The following is a 20920-nucleotide window of genomic DNA, read 5'->3' as shown; positions in this document are numbered from 1 at the left end:
TACAAGCAATTGTGACTTTATAACTTCATAAGCATTAAAGTCACAATTGTAATTTAAAATCTTGCAATTGTGACAATTTCTTGCAACTGTGCTTTGGAATGTGTAATTCTGAGACATAACGTTGCAATTGCATGATAAAAAGACGTAATTGCAAGATATAAAGTCACAATTCTAAGAAATGAAGACACATTTAAATGATATAAAGTAACAATTATGAGACATAAACTCTCAATTCTTAAGGCAGCACAGTGGCTTAGTGGTTAGTGCTGTTGCCTCACAGCAAGAAAGTCCCTGGTTTGAGCCAGGTTGGAGTTTGAATGTTTTCCCCATGTTTGCATGGGTTTCCTCAGGGTGCTCATGTTAACCCCACAGTCCAATTAGAAACTGTCAATTGCCCATAGGTGAGTGTGTAAATGTGTATGCCTGTGTGTGTTGCCTTGTGATGGACTGGTCATCTGTCCAGGGTATTTCCCTGCCTTCGATCTGAGACAGCTAAGACAGGCTCCAGCACTACCCAGGGGCGGTCTGGCCATCAGGAGCACAGGGCATTTTCCCAGTGGGTTGCTGGGTAATTTGTTCTGGCCTGCTGCTGCGCAAGTACCGACGCATCCTACAGGCGATATAGGTGGCCACCCTGGGCTACAACATGCCCGTGCGAACCTTATAACAAGCAAAAATTTAATAAACTCTGCAAGACAAGCCAATACAATGGCTTTTATATTGAAACAATGTACTGGCTTTTATTTTGAAATTGCTTACATATCGGAGCACATATCCATATGAGCGTATCAACTATGTACCTCCTGTGGACCTCATTATTTGACATACAAATCATAACAATGGTGATAACCAATAACAACAGCATAAATAAAATCGGCAAACAGTAAAGCTATGTGCAGTACATAGTCATTTGCATAATTAATTCATACCGCTAATAATTTCAGGGAGCGGAATTGCGGCTTGCTGAATAATGCTCACGCCTGATAAACATGCAGAAAATAAGTCATGAAAAATATTACATAGTATCTATTTGAGTCTTTCTAGGCTTACTTTGTTTAAAGGATTGCAGAAACAGTGCTTGTCAAAGCATAGTGCTTTTCACTTTTTCTCAAGAATAAATGGAGAAGGAATTAAAACACTCCAGATATACAGTATCTCACAAAAGTGAGTACACCCCTCACATTTTTGTAAATATTTGATTATATCTTTTCATGTGACAACACTGAAGAAATGACACTTTGCTACAATGTAAAGTAGTGAGTGTACAGCTTGTATAACAGTGTAAATTTGCTGTCCCCTCAAAATAACTCAACACACAGCCATTAATGTCTAAACCGCTGGCAACAAAAGTGAGTACACCCCTAAATGAAAATGTCCTTCACCTAAGTGTCATATAATTATATATATATTTATATTTGTATATTTATATATGTACACTGTTTACATATATAATTGTGAGGTGTTACGCATATTTCATTATTTGTGAGTAATTAACATGACATTTTAAGCATTTTCATCAGTGTCCTGCTGTGTGACACTTTCTTCAACTATTTTAAACAACATTTTATGATCTTGTATAGCTATATGCACACATATATATTTGTATTATTATACTTGTTGTTTCCACAACTTCAACTAAGACAATATATTTTTTGCACTTTCCAAAAAAGCTGAAAGGTGATTAAGATGCTGGCTTGGCACAGCACATAAAATACACACTTTCCCTTGTACTTCCATGTACATTGTATGTACCTAACATCTGTATGTTGGGAAAAAAGTATTCTTACATGTTATTTGTCTGATCTATAAAGTATTATTTTAGTGCTTTCTTTAAAAAATCTACTCATCACATTTACATTGGTTTTAAAGTTGTAACAATTCTTGCACTGGTGGGGCCCGTTGTCATGATTAGCAGTCATTACACATTTTTTTTAGACACAAAAACTTGAAATTGAGCCAGAAAAATAAATAAATGAGCCGGTGTGTTCTGGTGTAGTGTTGTGGGCAGGGTTTGTTGGAGACAGAAAGTTCAGGGCCACTTTTTAGCCCCGCCCCTGCCTGTGACTCTTAGGACAAGTGAATATAGAAGATGGATGGAAGGAAACTCTCAGTTCTGAGATATAAATTCACATGAATTTAAATCTTGCAATTGTGACTCTATATCTTGTAATTCCTACTTAATGTCTCGCAATTACGACTTTTATTGATTTATGCAATTTATTGTGATTATTCATATGTTTAATTGATTGAAAACCCTAGATATAAATACGTTAATAGCTCACCACTGAGAAAACTAGCAATTGGGTGATATAAAACTTGTATGTCGTGAGATGTAGTCACTGTAACAAGGTAAAAGGGAAAGGAGGAGGAAAGAACCGGCTTGACAATATAAATAATATTTAATAATGAATTTAACCAAAAAGACAAACACACACAGGTGTCGGACAGCTGCCCGTAACTCTCTCTCTGTCACACTGCCGTCTCCGGTCGGCCCTCTCCAAGGCTTGATTAGCCTGTTTAGGGGCCGGATGTGCTTAATCACGACCCTGACCAGCTCTCCGCCCTGACACATTCCTCCCTCGTTCTCTCAGGCCGGGGAGCCCCCTGCTGCCAATGCTGAGTGGCAGCGGGAGAGAGAGAGAGAGAGAGAGAGAGAGAGAGAGAGAGAGAAAAAAAACAAAGGCTTTAAGTCATAAGTCAGTGGGTACGGCCATGAATATTTGATATTTACGTGCAAGCATGCACTAAGTCTAGGCGCAAGTGGGTTTGGCAAAATTGCCTGCGCAATGCGCAAAAAGGCTGGACCAAGAGCATTTTAATTTTTAGGTCCTTCTCCGGTTATTCCAGCATCTGCATCTTATAGTATTGTCCACATTTGCGAGATATAAACTCGCAGTTCCGAAACATAGCTACAATTGCAAGAAATAAAGTCACAATTGTGAGTTTGAATATTTTTTCTTGGATTTGGACTTTATAATTTGCAATTTTGAGATATAAAGTTGTAATTGCATGATATAAAGTTGTGACATTGTGACAGATTTTTTTTTACATGTATTCCTCGGAATTGCGAGTTTACATAAGACAAATGACAATTTTTTAAATAAATAATATCAGAAAGAAAAATGTGTTTAAGGGTTAAAATAAATTTGCTAAAAAAAGATATGGAATGAAAATAAAATTAGATAGTAAGCACAGTGCTTGGTTAGAGAATGCAGATAAACAGATGTGTTTTCAGTTTTTACTTCAATATTGTATGGCTAATGTTGGGACACATAAGCGATCTTCTTTAAATTGGTTTCAGATGCGGGTGGCATAAATGTTAAACGTTGTCTTAAAATGTTTGGAGTGAAGCCTGGGTACCTGAGTAGGGAAAAAGTCATACATGTTTGTAACAACATGAGGGTGAGTAAATGATGACAGAATTGTCTTTTTCTGGGTGACCTATCCCTGTAATAAGGGGACGGGCTAAGTTTAAAATTTGAAGTTAATTTCCTCATCCAAAAATAAATCCATCATAAAAAAGTAAAGTCTCACATCTCTTTTCTACTTGATCCTTTATATTATGTTTGATTTTTACTGTTAACCTCTTTTCTGGCCTGATTTCTTGTTTGCCTGTCAAATATTCATATGAGCATGATGTAAAAAGTGTTTATGAATCATTAATCTTCTGCTGCTGCATACAATGTGATGGCAGTTTACAAAGAAGACGCAGATGTTTTGGTGTCAAGAGGCACTAAAAATAAATCATTCTTATTATTTTGTCAAGATATATTATAGAGGTTATATGTTAGGAGTGCTTGTTTTATTTGACAAAATAAGCTCATTCCAGGGGAATGTTCAGCTGCCTTTTGTGTTCTATATGGAAAAAAAAGTCGATTTGAGGATGAGTAAATTATGATCAAATTTGTATTCTTTAGGTGAACTATCCCTTTAAGGTTCTTAAAGGGATAGTTCACATTTAACAGTTATGGGTCACTCATCACTTTATTATTTTAAGCACCAAGCAATGTTGGGTAAGTTATAAAAAAAAAAGTTATCCACTACAAAGTACTTCTCTAAAATTGTAATCCCATTACTTTATTGATTACACCATTAAAATTAAATCACAAAACAAATTACTTTTAATAGACTTTAAGTTAAGCTAACTTTCTAAAACACTTTTCACAGAAAGGTTTTTTTTCTGCTCAACTAATTCAAAATATTTGTATTATTATTATTATTATTATTAATTTCCATTTTTTCATTTAGCAGACGCTTTTATCCAAAGCGAATTAAAAAATGAGAAAGGATACAACATAACCGATTTATCTTTAAGTTTCTGCTGCATTAAGTTTCAATTGCATCAGTGCAATTATTTGTATTATTATTTTTGCATTGTCGAGTGCTCACGAAAAAGTTGTCTTTAGCTGTTTTATGAAGACAGAGAGGGAGTCTGCTTCAAGGATTGAGTAGGGAAGGTTGTTCCAGCACAGGGGTACAGTGATTTGGTGCCTCTGTATTAGTACCACAAGGCACCGCTCATTTGTAGACCGCTGCCTTCTGGTGGGAACGTAGCTTTGCACTAATGATTTTTGATAAGCTGGCGCAGACCCAGTGACTGTTCTGCATGCCATCATCAGAACCTTGAACTTAATACGTGCAGCAATTGGCAGCCAGATTAGAAAGACAAAGAGGGGTGTAACATATGCTCCCTTGGGTTCATTGAAAACCACCCATAATGCTGCATTCTGTAAAATTTGCAGAGGCCTAATTGTGGATGCAGGAAGGTGCATTATATCCAGTCTAGATATGACAAGAGATGTTACAAGGAGATGTGTCCATGGTCAGACAGTAAGGGTCTTATCTTCCTAATGTTGTAGGGTGCAAATTTACATGATCCGGCTGTTTTTGAGATCTGGTCGATGAAATTGAGTTGGCTGACGATGGTTATCCCTAGATTTCTGACCATTTTGGAAGGTGTTATTATAGATAAACCCAGCTGAACGGTAATGTTGTGCTCAACAGCAGGGTTGGCTGGGAAGATGAGGAGCTCGATCTTCACCAGTTTGAGTTGAAGGTGATGTTCTTTAATACAGGCAGAGACGTTTGTCAGGCAGGCAGATATCCGAGCAGTCACTGTGGGGTTGTCAGGCTGGAAAAACAGGTAGAGCTGTGTGTCATCTGCATAGCAGTGGTAAGAAAACTGGTGTGCTTGAATGATGGGTCCCAGTAATGTTGTATGTATATAGAAGAGAAGTGGTCCAAACACTGAGCCCTGAGGTACCCCAGTAAGTAGCTGATGTGACTTGGACTCCACACCTCTCCAGGTTAACTTGAAAGACCTACCTGAGAGATTGGACTTGAATTTCCTACTTGTTTACAACAGATTTACATATGAACATTTTAATTAATCTTCTAAATACATTATGTATAAATATTATTTAAGAAATATGCGTTACCCCTAAATATTTACCTTAATTGAAAGTAACTGCAATCTGATTACAAGAATTTAATGTTTTTTTTTTTTTTTACTAAAAAAGGACTTAGATGACAGTTACTAATTAATTACTCTAAAATCAGATTACACCCAACACTTATACCAAGTTACTCCAGGGAGACTGTCCCTGTAATTTAGAAGTCCCTTCGGATAAAAAGCATCTGCTAAAAAGAAAAGAAAGCACAAAACAGATGGTCAGCAGAAAAATCAGCACTTTTAAATTTAGACTCTCTAACCATAACAACAATGTATCAAAATAACATCTGATTCAATTGCAAGACAAATATTTGTGAATACTTATGTTATTGCATTCAATTGATTTAAATGTAAGTACAGTGTAACAGCACGCATGTACACAATATGTACATTGTAATGCATTTTAAGATAAGTACATTAAAGAAACCTAATATATAGTAGCCATTTTCTTTTGTTTTCTCCAAGCTCAGTTTAAGTCATTTAGATGGAGCTGAGAGCACAAATCAAGCCTTAAATGCATCATGGCCAGTAAGAGAGAGAGAGAGAGAGAGAGAGAGAGAGAGAGAGAGAGAGAGAGAGAGAGAGAGAGAGAGAGAGAGAGAGAGTTAGATTTTCTGCAAAGAGAGTGCAGGCGCTCAGCCGGTGGTTCACTGTGTCGATTGTACTGGACAAATCTAAATGAATCAGGGTGGGGGAGAGAGAGAGTGTAGGCTCTATGTGAAGTGAGCCATGTTAAATTGTGCCTTCACCACAAGATGAGCAGTCTGCAGTCTGATACAACGACAATTCAGAGGTATTATTCCAGAACCTTAAGAAAGGTCCAAATCGAGTTTTTTGATATCTGAAGGCTTTATGGATCAGATATCAAAATAATGGATCATTATGAACAATGTCATATGATCCATTGTTATGCATTTAGTTCATGTTTAAAGGGATAATTCACCCAAAGGCATGAAAATGCCATTGTTATTTACTTACATGCTGTTTCAAATCCATATAACTTTCTTTCTATTTCTATAATTAGTAATAAAATGCTTTTAAACGACACCTATGTCAGTAGGTGTTTAAATACCCAAGTCACTTGCAGTACTGTGTGAGCCCTTTCTGAGAAAGGAAAACAAACATCATTTTCATGATTCATTCACTGCATTCTTAAAAGAAAGTGTGACTGGGGCTTAGGGTTGGGGAGTAACGAAATACAAGTATCGGGAATACTTATTTCAAATACAAAATATAAGTAACTGTATTCCACTGCAGTTACAGTTTAAATTGGTAATTTGAATACAGATACATACAAAAAGCATTTTTATTACTGAAGAAATTACTTTACATTTTATTGTCATTTGTTTCATTTAATATTTAGTCCTTTCAAATGTATACATATAAATGATGTAATCCAAAGTGCATTTGAACAGCGGTGAAACACTTTCTTATGATGTGTTACATTCATACGAGCAGACAGAGAAGTAAGTTTGGAGCAGAAGAAATAGAAATAAACCTTGTGTAAATTGTCAGCTTTATGCTAAGCTAAAATACTATTTCTAGCCAATTTACATGCACATGTTACCAGACATGATCATATTATTTTATCAAGAAAATTCACATTGGATCATAATTATTTTTTCTTCTAAGATCTTTGATATTAGGGCAAAAATCATATTCTTGATAATAATTTTTGCAGTTTTTTCCTGTAAAAATATCGAAAAATCCTTAAAAACAAGATTAATTTGATTCATCTAGTTTTAGAAATAACACTGCATAAGATATTCAGGTTTTTCAGAAAATGTATTTTTAACATGTGTATTTTGTCTTACTGTACTGGAAGAGTTTTTATAATCAAAACAACTGAAAAATCTACCAGTGCTGAAGAAGTAATCCAAAGTATTTAGAATACGTTACTGACCTTGAGTAATCTAACGGAATACGTTACAATTGACATTTTACAGCATGTATTCTGTAATCTGTAGTGGAATACATTTCAAAAGTAATCCTCCCAACCCTGCTGGGGCTGCACGTGCATGCTAATACATTTAAGTGCATGATGCAGAAGAAATATTCAGCTGGTTGAGGCAGAGAAACCAAATGCAGTGACAGCACTGCAGAAATGTTCATTTTGAGATTCAAAGAGAAAAACCATTAAGAGTGAGAGGGCACTCAGATAATTCAGATTATTGGTTTAAAGGCAGATTTTACTTTGGTCCCACCCAAGTTTGCAGACTGATCTTGCAGCAAATTCGGCAACAATAGGTTGAAATTTCATCATAATTCCCCCACTGCCCCCAGTGACCAAAGCTGGAAGTGTTGTTGAACTTATGATCGCTTGTGAGCTCCAGTTTCTGGGTAAAATGCCCACATGGTGGCGCCAAAAGCGAGTATTTTTAGTTGTAAATGAACACATAATGTGGGTTTGGAATAACATAAAGATGAGTAAATAATGTAGATGATTTACATTTTTGGTTGAACTATCTCTTTAAGGTTACAGAGTTTATAACATTGTCCGTGTAGTGACTTCGTTAAGTTGGTTACAAGGAGATGATTTTTGCATGTTAACACCAGCATGACTAAAAGTAGGCTATAGCATCTGTTTTGACTATTTTTATGTTATATGGGTTTTATCTGAATTGAAGTGGTCCTGATCTCTCCTGGGGTCTTAAACCTTAGCTATACTTCCATTTTGATGCGATCGCTTAGCATCTGCGTACAGTCGAATGTGAACCTTTGAAAGTATACCCCATATAACTGTGCACGCATATACACAGGCGATTGGCGCATGCGCGCTACGACTGCTTTGAGACACCGGACTTTCTCTTCATGAGTTTAGACCCATAAAAATTATTTATATTCCTTCAGACTCAAGTTATACAAATGCAGGTATCTCTAGACCTCCTCACACACGCGCTCATCCACTGTTGTTTTTTCCACATTCGCCTCCTGTTATTTAGTGGCGATTTCATCTTCTTCTAGCGCTTCTTCATGACAGCGACGGCTCAAAATGTAAGTGTTGTCACTTTGTACTCAGCATTCAAGACTGGAGGATTCCTCACGGATCTGCTCACTGCGCGGACACAGCGTGCATAGATTGACGAACTCCCATCACCTTCATACTGCAAGCCATTGTCGGGTTCTCCAAGTTTCGCCAGCCCAGTTGAAGTTATAATTTATTGTAAATAAATAATTTGAACTGTACCCCTGCTCTTTGGTCTCTTTGTCTCCCTGTGACAGTATGTGTTGTGTCAGAACACAAGTATGGTAAAAGTCTTTCTAGCAAGTCAGTCCACTGTCTGCCATCTTTGGAATGCTCTTGGGAGGCTATTTCCAATCATTACAGTGCAGCTCTTATCTACTTGAATGGGGAAAGACTGAAATCTCCAAAATGGTTGGTCAAGATTACGATCAAAGTACATATTTCAAATCATCCCAAAAATCTGACAACACAAGAATCATAAATTGTGCTTCTTCACCTCAGATTACGCAAAAAACATAAAAACAAATACACTTTCCCCGGCTTGAATAGCTAATATGCATGTGCATTCTCAGATTGATTGACAGGCGATGTCTGTATTTAAAATGTGATTGGCTCTTTTCCTGTAGACTTCCTTTCTACATCCGCTGACCGTTGGGCATTCCAATTTCTCCCATTCATTTTAATAGAAGTGGCCTGTCTCTGCTAAATAGTCTCTTTTATGACTTTTATCTACAGTCAATTTTCTCTTTGAGGCTTACAAGTTTGATAGTTTGTTTGTTGTACACCTGACGCATACAGCATACAAAACTTTTGAGAACTTTCTTTTTAGCGAGTTCTAATCTGATTGGCTGACTTCCCTTCCTGAAGAAAGGGCACACAGGCATCTTTATCATTCCAAATGGAAATGAAGTTTAAAGTTTGTCAGGTTTAGGCTGAATTTCACTTTAGACATTGTTAAATCTGAACAGATTTTAAAATAGTAGGCATCACACGCTTACCGACTTTGAAAATCGCTACAGACAAAATATATCACACACTACTCGACTGTAAATTTGACCCAATCCAATCACAAACTCAAGTGGAAACACACACCCTCCCATTCTATGAGAAGCATGTTTGATGTAAACAAACATGTATATATGAACTGCTGTTGTTGCTACTCTGTCTTCTGAGATGCCATAGAAACGGGCTGAGCGCATTTGGGTGCGGTCTTGGGTGGAAAGTCGCAGCCAGTATGGCGTCTACAGACTGCAATGCGAGTTGGAGATAAGTGGCTTTAAATATTTAACTCCACTTGAGTGCTTGTTACCATCTCCATTTCTTGAGTTTCATTACCCCGCATGCTCTATTTCCATTGGCTGCTCACCGTATGAATTAGATTAGAGTTGAGCATCATACACTATGAAATTTCCTCTATAGTCATGGTTAGTTGGTTAAATAGGTAACACAATATGCTAGTACTAGTACTAGTGCATTTTACACACTGTCATGAAACCTTTTCAAAGACCCATCAATCCTCCCTATGATTAAAATTAGATGTAAATGTAAGATTTTAAAAGTTCCACAACATGACTATACACCTTTATTGCTTTAATAAAAGACAATTGAAAAGCATCTGTGTGTGCGCACGCAAATCTAGGTCAACAAATCACCATTCTGGCATAATTACCTTCTGCTAACGTGTTTTCTTTAATCCTGCGCTATTGCCTGGCTGTATGCACAGATTACAACATGCTTTTTTCAGCTCACTTAAACCAACACACACACACACACACACACACACACACACACACACACACACACACACACACACACACACACACACACACACACACACACACACACACATGCACGCACACACACACACACACACCATCTCATCACTTTCACTCTGATTCCACGATCTGACTGAAAGCATCAGAGACCTGTGGAAAAAGAGGGCATGCTTCCAAACACATCATTTTCTTTCAGGTCTTTTTGTGAGAGTAGAATTTGCAAATTAAGCACAGAGGACCTACAGTACACATGCAGTCTGATAAATGAATAGCAAAATAACACATGCATAGCTTTAAATGAGTAATTAGACTCTGTGTGGAAGCCTTTCGTGCCTTTTAAGTGCCCTATGTGTATCGAAAGCCCTTATTTATTCACGCACAGGATATGAATTGCCCATCCACAATTACATTTTGAGTAGTTAAAATGCTAATTCTTGATGTCAGCAATGGAAGTTTTACTAGTGAAAATGCAAATTTTTTAATGTCAGTAGCCTAATAACAATTACACTAGTAAAAACATAAATTCCTGATATCAAAAATGGAATTTCAACAAGTAAAAAACTGAATTTTTGATATCTGTAACTGCATTTTCAATAGATGAATTTCACATTTATCTGTCAGTCACTCGTTTTTAAAATGCAATAACAGATTACCGATATCTATAATTAGCCTAATTACATACAGTAGTTAAAATTCCAATTTCAATATTGTTATGTACTACTTACTAGTAAAATTAGATTTGTTTCATATAAATAAATGCATTTTTCTGAACATGAATTGTACTACATTTCTGAAATACAACTGAATTACAACTAGTGAAAATGACATTTTTGGATACCTGTAAATGTATTTTTCATAGATTGTTTTTAGATAGCAATAAACGGAAGAGTAATTAAAGGTGCTACACACTCTCATGACCAAATGTCACTGTGGGGACTATTTGCCTGCACTACTGAAATGTCTCTCTGATGCGTATATTCAAGTCTTCACTCAAATGCCATTGGCTCATGCGTGTCATGTGACCGATGTGACAATGTAATCAGGGCTGGACTGGGAAGATAAATTGGCCCGGGATTTTGCTTGGCAACCGGCCCAAAACTTGTCCGGGGGGGGGGGGTGTTCACTGTCCTTATCGCGCCTTTAAAGACTTTAAATGCCGCATATGAGTTGTTTGGTAATTACTGTATACTTGTATCTGTTTGTTATGTCCTTTGTATTGTTGGTTGGTCTTTTTATATTAGTGCTTAGGTTTATGGATGGGGTTGGGTTTACTTAAATATTAATATATTTTTATAATATAACTAAACTTATGTTAAACATGCGATAGTCCGAAGATTGCCGAGCCCGAACTGAGGTGAAAACAGCATGACAATGAAATGTTGATGATGTAGGCAAAAAGTCAGTACGGTGATGTTTTGATCATAAGACTGCCCTGGTTTAAAGATATCTTAAAAGGCTTTTTTTTTACAATAACATTATAGAAATCTGAAATTAACATTGCCACTAGTGTAAACCAAATTACAGATATAAAAAAAATAGTGTTTTTAAAGGTTGTAATTCAATTGTTGATGTCAGTAATGGACATTTGCACTAGTGATCATATAAAAAATGATCACTTATGCTGATATGTAAAATCGGAATCAAGATCACAGATCACTGTGATTCTACTAGTTAAAATTCCGATTTTGATATTAAGAATGATAATTTTAACTACTGAATACTGAACTGTTGATATCTATATTTTATATTGAATAAGTTTCGAATGGGCTTAAGGCAGTTGAGTGTGTGTTTTTTAACATGTACATCCATGCACACTCCCTTGCTACCCTAAATAATTATCTCCCACATAAAGCCAGATGCAAAAATCCATTAGCCAAGGGCATATAGTATGTCAACACCCCGTCATGTTCTTCAAGAAAAATCTGTGGTACGTGATCTGATCTGAAAAACCACTTGACTTGATGTTACGCTGCAAATTGTGAGTGTATGGCAACACCTTATGGAAACACAGCTGTCAGTGGCAGAGTCCCTCGGCGACTGCAACTCTGTCTAAAATTATAGACTCACCCCATGCAGCAAGCCGGCCTCCTTTAAACCTCCTTGAACAAATAATTAATCATCAAAAGCTACTTTCTTGAGACCTGCAGCCTGACAAAAGTTAGTTTCGGATCAAGAGGATGAAGCATGCAATTCCCTCCAAGGCTCTAAAAATAGCGAAAGTGAGGAAAGGCAAACTATGCCCGGGTTTAATGAGATTGCTACTGAGGATTTGAAACTACAATAAGCAAAATCAGCAGGCAAAGTCTAATTTCAATTTGAATGATTCAAACAACTCTGCATTGAAATAACTGCTACACATTTATTATAGAAAAAAATTGTGAGCATGCAGCTCCACTGCATAATTTTATATGAATTAATTTATGGTCATAAATCTTTAATGTTTGACTGACCTATGGAGATATGAGCCTAGATAACATTTGCATGATATATATATATATATATATATATATATATATATATATATATATATATATATATATATATATATATATATGTGTATGTGTGTGTACTCTTCATATTCTTTGTTTTTGTAATTGGTATTTATTTTTTATTATATTATTTGGAATGCCCAATTCTCACTACTTACTAGGTCCTCGTGGTGGTGCTGTTACTCACCTCAATCCGGGTTATGGAGGACGAACCTCAGTTGCCTACGCGTCTGATCACATATCTCCTTGTGCATGACACTGTGGAGACTCACAGCATGTGGAGGCTCATGCTACTCTCCGTGATCCATGCACAACTTACCACGCGCCCCATTGAGAGCGATAACTCTACTCTCCGTAGCAACTGGGCCAAATTGGATGCTAAGGAGACCTGGCTGGAGTCACTCAGCACACCCTGGATTTGAACTCGTGACTCCAGGGGTGGTAATCAGCGTCAATACTTGCTGAGCTACCCAGGCCCCCTGTTTATGTGATTTTTAACAACTGTAGAGCTCTGTCACAAATGTTATTGCTTTAATATCTCAATTGTTTCCCCTAGACCACAATAAGATTAAATGGAGAGCAAAGTGTGTCATGTGCTTCTGATTTTTTCCTGAGATAGACACCCCAGTAATTTCACAAGTATCTCTTTTAGAGTTTAGAAGAGATCTCACCAATGTCTCACACTGTGCCCAGATTTGACAAGATACTAAAGTTTGCAATCAAAAGTCAAAAATCAGACTGACCAGACTGTGAATTCAGTGACAGCAGGTCGAAAGCTCTACTGCTGAAATCAATCTGTGCTTATCAAAATTTGAACCACTGCCAACAGTTGAAATTTCCACACAGTGGTTCCAAAAGTAAGTATTTTTAGTTGTAAATTACATAAAACAGTCAATGGGTACTCACTTTAAATTAGGTGTCTTTATCTATTATGTACATGACCCATCCACGACTCTTTCCATCTGAATGGCCTTCTGAACCTCGTCCCATACCCATGACCATGGTGACCTAAAGTGATGAAAAAGTCATTCATTATAAGGGAGATCAGGGTTTGATTCCCAGGGTGGACACATATAGTTTAGTTTAAGGGGATTGCCTTTGAACGATCATGTAGCCAGAGTCTAATAAATGCAAATTTGATAAAAAATAATAGCCTTCAATCATCCCTAAACTCTAACCCTAAATGCAAACTTACATCTACTTCTCAACCTACCATATATCAACCTCAGTAGCAAATGTGAATCCTGTGAGAATTTTGCAGAACAACATGTAGTTACACAATAAATACATTGATTTTATGTATTTTAATATTGTTTCATAGTAGGTAAAGACACCTAATATTGGGACTGTGAACAGAAATGTATATTTTATGAAATATGCACCCTTAAACTAACCCTAAAACTAACATTTAAAATTGTAATTTACTCAACATCCTTTCTGTAAATGTAACTATATTCTGCTTGCCATGGGACCAGAAAAGAGATTATTTTATATAAGGAGATACCAGCTTCTGTGGCTTTACCATAGGGGAGAGTGTAAAGGCACGGTCACATTTACCTTTGCATGGCGAAATCCTACAGACGAAGAAGGTTTGTGTGAATGTGAAGCACCTGTGAAGCTATGTGAGAAATGTCCATTGTGAATATTTAATGAAGCTGTATGCGAAGCACCACCCACACAGAGCTCACTGTCAAACCAAGCAACATCCTATTGGTCAACGCGGCGAATTCACGTGTCAGAGTTCACCAAATTTGAACTCCATGCAAAATCCGCATGAGAAAATTATTTGCCAAGAATGTCAATCCAAAGAATTCCCACTGAAATGACTGTATTTTGCCCACTGAATTTTGCTGTGCGAAGGTAAGTGTGGCCGCTCTTAGAAGACTCTCCTAAGCCAGGGGCATTTTTCAGGCCAATGACTCCTTAGTGGTTGAGAGACAGAGCAGAGACTCACTGTGACATATTGTATAAAATTACAATTTAAAATTAAATTTATTTTATATTGTACAAAAGTAAGTGTTGCATTTTATGCTTATAATAACTTGTATGGTACCATATTAATGTATATACATACTTTGATGTTTAAATTGTAAACCCATTAAAATAATCAATAAATAATGTACAGCAGGGGTATGCAACATTTTTGACATTAAGTGTCATTTTTTATTTTTCTTCTTTATCACTGTGCCGTACCCCCTCCAAAAAGAAAGACAGTCAGACCATCTCCATGCAGAATAAAAATGCTTGGTAACACTTTATTTTGATGGTCCCAAGTAGATATTTATCTGACTATAAGTGACTATTTAACTAGCTATAAGTGACTTATCAACTGGCTTACTATAGCTAGTAAACAGTGTTTCAACAAAAACTCAGTAGATTATAAATAGCCTGTATAATAGCAGCAAAATAACAGCTTATCAACTGTCTTATAATAGCTAGTAAACAATGTTTCAACAAAAACTCAGTAGATTATAAATAGCCTGTATAATAACAGCAAAATAACAGCTTATCAACTGGCTTACTATAGCTAGTAAACAGTGTTTCAACAAAAACTCAGTAGATTATAAATAGCCTGTATAATAGCAGCAAAATAACAGCTTATCAACTGGCTTACTATAGCTAGTAAACAGTGTTTCAACAAAAACTCAGTAGATTATAAATAGCCTGTATAATCACAGCAAAATAACAGCTTATCAACTGACTTACTAATAGCTAGTAAACACTGTTTTAACAAATATTCAGTAGACCTACAGTAGTTTGTCAAATTATCTAAAAATACATATAAAACAAGGTAAAGTAGATGTATATTGTTTAAGCAACACTGCATAAGATGTTAAGGCTTTTTTTCCCAGATAATTTCTTTTTAATATAAGTATATTTTGTCTTACTGCACTGGCAGATTTTTTTTTTTACATGCTATTAAATTGTTTATAGTCAAAACAAGTGAGAAAAATCTGCCAGTGCTGAAGAAGTAATCCAAGGTATTTAGATTATGTTACTGACCTTGAGTAATCTAACGGAATATGTTACAAATGACATTTTGCAGCATGCATTTTGTAATCTGTTCTGGTCCATCCATCTTCAACCGCTTATCCGAAGTTGAGTCGCGGGGGCAGCTGCTCCAGCAGGGGGCCCAAAACTTCCCTATCCCAAGCCACATTAACCAGCTATGACTGGGGGACCCTGAGGCGTTCCCAGGCCAGTGTGGAGATGTAATCACTCCACCTAATCCTGGGTCTTCCCCGAGGCCTCCTCCCAGCTGGACGTGCCAGAAACACCTCCCTAAGGTGGCGGCCAGGGGGCATCCTTACCAGATGCCCAAACCACCTCAACTGACTCCTTTTGACGCAAAGGAGCAGCGGCTCTACTCTGAGCTCCTCACGGATGACTGAGCTTCTCACCCTATCTCTAAGGGAGAAGCCCGCCACCCTTCTGAGGAAACCCATTTCGGCCGCTTGTACTCGTGACCTAGTTCTTTCGGTCATGACCCAGCCTTCATGACCATAGGTGAGGGTAGGAACAAAAATTGACCGGTAGATCGAGAGCTTTGCCTTCCGGCTCAGCTCTCTTTTCGTGACAACGGTGCGATAGAGCGAGTGCAATACCGCCCCCGCTGCCCCGATTCTCCGGCCAACCTCCTGCTCCATTGTCCCCTCACTCATGAACAAGACCCCGAGGTACTTGAACTCCTTCACTTGGGGCAATACCTCCTTCCAGGTATTGTACAGCACTTCATCTGTACTGGTATAGATTTAAAATCTAGATGATGTGAGATGACAAAATACAGACTGCATCCGCTATAATACGGAACGCAATTCTGATCCTTTAAATACTGGATGTTATGGACTGTTGGCAATTGTTAAGCGACATATGATGAAAGTTTGTCAATCAACATGTGGATCTAACCGGCCCAGTTTTTGACCGGCCCAGCGATAATTCTCCCAATCCTCCCGATTGCCACTCCGGCCCTGCTCCAAACCCTGTTCATTCATGATTATGCATGAAATCAAGTCTGTCATCCGCTTAAATGCACAGCGCAAACAATGCAAAGCTTTCTTGTAGTGCTGCTTAAACTGGTCTGCTGGTTACATGTTGAAGATTAGCAGACAGGTGGTCAATTCATTAAATGTTGAGCTGTTTATTCACAAAAAGTAATTTATTCAGCACTCTGAAGCATAGCCTCCATTGACATCCATTTAAATAGAAAGGCCTCTGGTCTCCTCGTCAGTTTACTGCTGCATTATGATTTGTTTTACTAACCTTGACGGCTTCCCCTGGGGGATGGTCTCTGACCACAACCCAAACCAGGAAGTAAATGTGTTCGCATAAATAATGATGATTGTGATTTAGAGGTTGAAGTTTCACTCTAAAATGTTTACTCCACTGACGGTTAGGTTTAGGGTTGGGGGGTACAGTTAATAAAATATGCATTCCTGTTGACTATTTATTCTATTGTTTACAACTAAAAATACAACTAGCGTTTGGCGCCACCATGTGGACATTTTACCTCAACAACATTTCCTGCTTCGCCACTAGGGGCATTAGTTCGAATTTCTATAGGCACAGACCAATTTCAGCAGTAAAATTTTCAACCTCCTTCAAAGTGTGATCAGTTTGATCAGTTGCACCAAATGAAAAGGTGGTCACACTTGAACTGATGCAAAAATAACCCAGCATAATATAGAGTGCAGTAATTTGGCAGTATGTGGTTAATTACAGGGTATGTGAACATATTGATTTCCTGTGTGATCATGTTGGAATTAAGCTGATACTTAAATGAAAAATAACTAAGAACCCCATTAAGTTCCCAGAGTTGTGAAAGAGCAACATTTGAGCTAAACTTATTTTCATCTGCTGTTGATAAAAGCAGAAAACAGAACATCAGAAGGTTACTTTAACCTTGACTGGTAAAGAAAAAATAACACATGGAGGAAAATAAAAACAAGCCTCATGTTGATTACTGAAAATCCCTCTGGAGCTTGGAAGGAAAGTAGCGCCCCCTCTCCTGAGCCAAGCCGCTGCTTAGCAACACCTCATTTGAGTGAACTGCCCACAAAGTGAGCTTAACTTAATTTGTGTGAAACACAACTGACACCTGCAAAGGTCCTTAATCAAAATCAGTTATTTTTCCTTTTTTGTACTCAACATACTCTCTGTGTTATTGCAGTAATGTCCCTCCTGTGCTTATGCTTCTGTCTGATCCCATGTAAGGAAACCTCAGTTTGTGTGGTCCTTTTAAATATTAATTGTGATTAATTAAAGATTAAACAAACAAAGGGCATTTGTGTTCTTGTACTTCATTAACAACCTCCCCTTTGATCTCGTGTGAGTGTGCTTCATTGCCTTGAGGAATCTTTGCTGTTTTGCATTTCTGCCCAGTGATGCTACACTGAAAAATAATGTCAACCTAAAAATGTGCTGCATGTGGTAAGATTTAAATTAAATGGTTTGATGCAAGTCATAAATATGATCTACTATGTCTCAGTCAACTTTAACTACATTAGGGTTACACAAACATCAGTTTTAAGGTTAGATCAAGTAGAAGCTCCTTAAGGTAACAATTACAGTTTACCGCTTTTTACTGTGTACAGTACACTACATGGCCAAATGTTTGGGATCAACACCCAAACAAAATGTTTTACCCTCTCATCACCCAGTGCCTCTTACTTAGGACAAACTTTAGATTCTGCCCTTAATGTTCAGTGAGGCAGTTGGTCTCTAGAGGATCTTACAGACCTAGTTTGGCTGTATGTTTGTTTGTGTGTGCATGTGTGTTTGCAACAGTTGTGGGGTGGGGTTAAGAAAACATGAAACCAGTGCTGCTGCTATACAAAAGCAATGTGTTTGGGTAAATGTAATGTGTCCATACTGTGTTATTTCAGCACTAAACTGAAAATGTCATACATTCATTTTCCTCTGTGCCATCTTCTTCAGTTTGAGATCATAAAACATTCATTATAGTTTTATTACATAACTTAACGTTTCTTCAAGTCACACACTCACACTTTCTCTTTTAGATGCTCTTGAAGACAAAGTGAAAGTTGCTTGATGCATAATTAGATGGGTGAAATTCATGAAAACATGTCTGGGTCATATTTCACACCAAACTAAAATAGGTCTTTTAAGATTTTTGCATTGTGACATTATTTTTATGACAATTAAGCACATTTCCTCCAAATTCTCACATTCTATGTTACTGTGATCCATCCCATTTTATTTATTTATTTATTTATTTTTGTAAGTCTTGTTATTCTCAGTAGTGATTCTCATTAGAACATTTTGGTTGTTTAATTTTCATTAAAATAATGCCACAATGCCAAAAAATTGCCCTAAAATGTACTTTTCTTTATGAAAAATATGATTTAATACATATATAGATATTTTACATTTGGGGTAAAATGTGAGCTGGACATGTTCTTGGCAGGTTTCATTAGATTTATCCAGATGCTCGGAGAGGAAAAACACTTTGGCATTTAGTTACTGCAGGATTAATCCTTTGCATATCATCCAAATCCTTTTAAAAATGTGTAATTTAACTGTTAAATCACAGGACTGAAAACAGAAATCAAGTTTAACTACCAGCAGGCAAGATCTAGGTGGAAAAACACACTTTTAATTTCACACATACAGTATACAAGTATTACACATATACAAAACAAAGGCATTTTAAATGTTGTAATAAAATTTTGTGTACAATTTTTATTTGCACATTACCACAATGGCATAGTTTATTTGAAAGTGTATTCAATTTAATAACCCTCAGTGATAAAAACATGAATAGTAGACAATTATTATGTCAAGACAGCACAATCTTTGAATATGCGAGGCAAAGATGAGGCACCTTAAGATACTTCTGGGAAATAAAATGATCTTTCATGAATCATATTCTCTCTGTACTTGTTTGACATGGCAATAGAACATTGTACGATTCATGTTTCTTAAAATAAGTTGTTTGTCCGTCAATGAATAAGCAGTGATTAAGTGGTCAAACAACCTGAAGACATACAGAAAACATATCAGAGACATAGTGCGCAGTCATGAAATAACAACAGGAACTTTTCCAGCCATGAGTTGAGTTTGTGCTATTTAAAGTAAGGCAGTCAACTGCTACACTCCAATATCTTTAAAAAAGGAGCATGGTGAAGGCATGCATGCATTTATGAATACAGCTCTGGCCTACTTACAAATGAATGCACTGCTGCTCCTTCTCTGTCTCATTCTTTCTATCTATCTATCTATCTATCTATCTATCTATCTATCTATCTATCTATCTATCTATCTATCTATCTATCTATCTATCTATCTATCTATCTATCTATCTATCTATCTATCTATCTATCTATCTATCTCTATCCATCCATCCATCCATCCATCCATCCATCCATCCATCCATATATCCATCCATCCATGTAAGAAAACACAAGTATCTGAAATCATCTTCTGTGGAACTTACTCAGCGTAGGTGGTATATTTAATTTTACATAAATGAAAACAAGGCAGTGATAGATGTACAGTCCGTTCAATGGGTTATCCTGCTGTATACCTTAGTGTCAATGGTTGCCGATTTACACTGAACAGATTGCACGTGAACGTCTATCCCTTACAGCCTCTTTTTCATCCACATAAATATGGAATTTACCCTAAGGTCTATTTCTATGTGATTTCATTAAACTGTGAAAACCTTCTACAAATAAGACCCATAATTTGTACTAGCATTATAGCTGTAGTTACACAAGTCAACGAGCATATATTAGTAATTCCTTCTATTCAGTGTCTTTAAAGGAATATTCCAGGTTCAATACAAGTTGAGCTCAATGGACAGCGTATGTGGCATAATATTGATTACCAAAACAAAACATTTTTTTTATAAAAAGCAATAATCTGCCAGTGAGGCACTTAGAATGGAAGTGAATGGTGGCCAATCTGTAAATGTTATAATATTCACAATCTCAAAAGTATAGCCACAAGACATACAGCTAAAGTAAGAAATGTACATACTTAGGTTGAATTCATTAAAACTAATTTTCTTAACCACTCCACAGATTTCATATAAGCAAACTATAGTTTTGGCAAGTCTTTTAGGACATCTACTTTGTGCATGATTTGAGTACTTTTTCCAACAATTTTTATGGACAGATTGTTTCATTTTTAATTGACTAAATTACAATTTCACTGGGCCTGAATTTACAAGTTAACTGTGCCTTTAAGCAGCTTGGAAAACTCCAGAAACTAAATTCAA

The sequence above is a fragment of the Xyrauchen texanus genome, chromosome 34, assembly GCF_025860055.1.
Source record: "Xyrauchen texanus isolate HMW12.3.18 chromosome 34, RBS_HiC_50CHRs, whole genome shotgun sequence".
Classification (NCBI taxonomy): Eukaryota; Metazoa; Chordata; class Actinopteri; order Cypriniformes; family Catostomidae; genus Xyrauchen; species Xyrauchen texanus.
The sequence above is the reverse complement of the archived record's forward strand: the minus strand, read 5'-3'. Positions refer to the sequence as shown.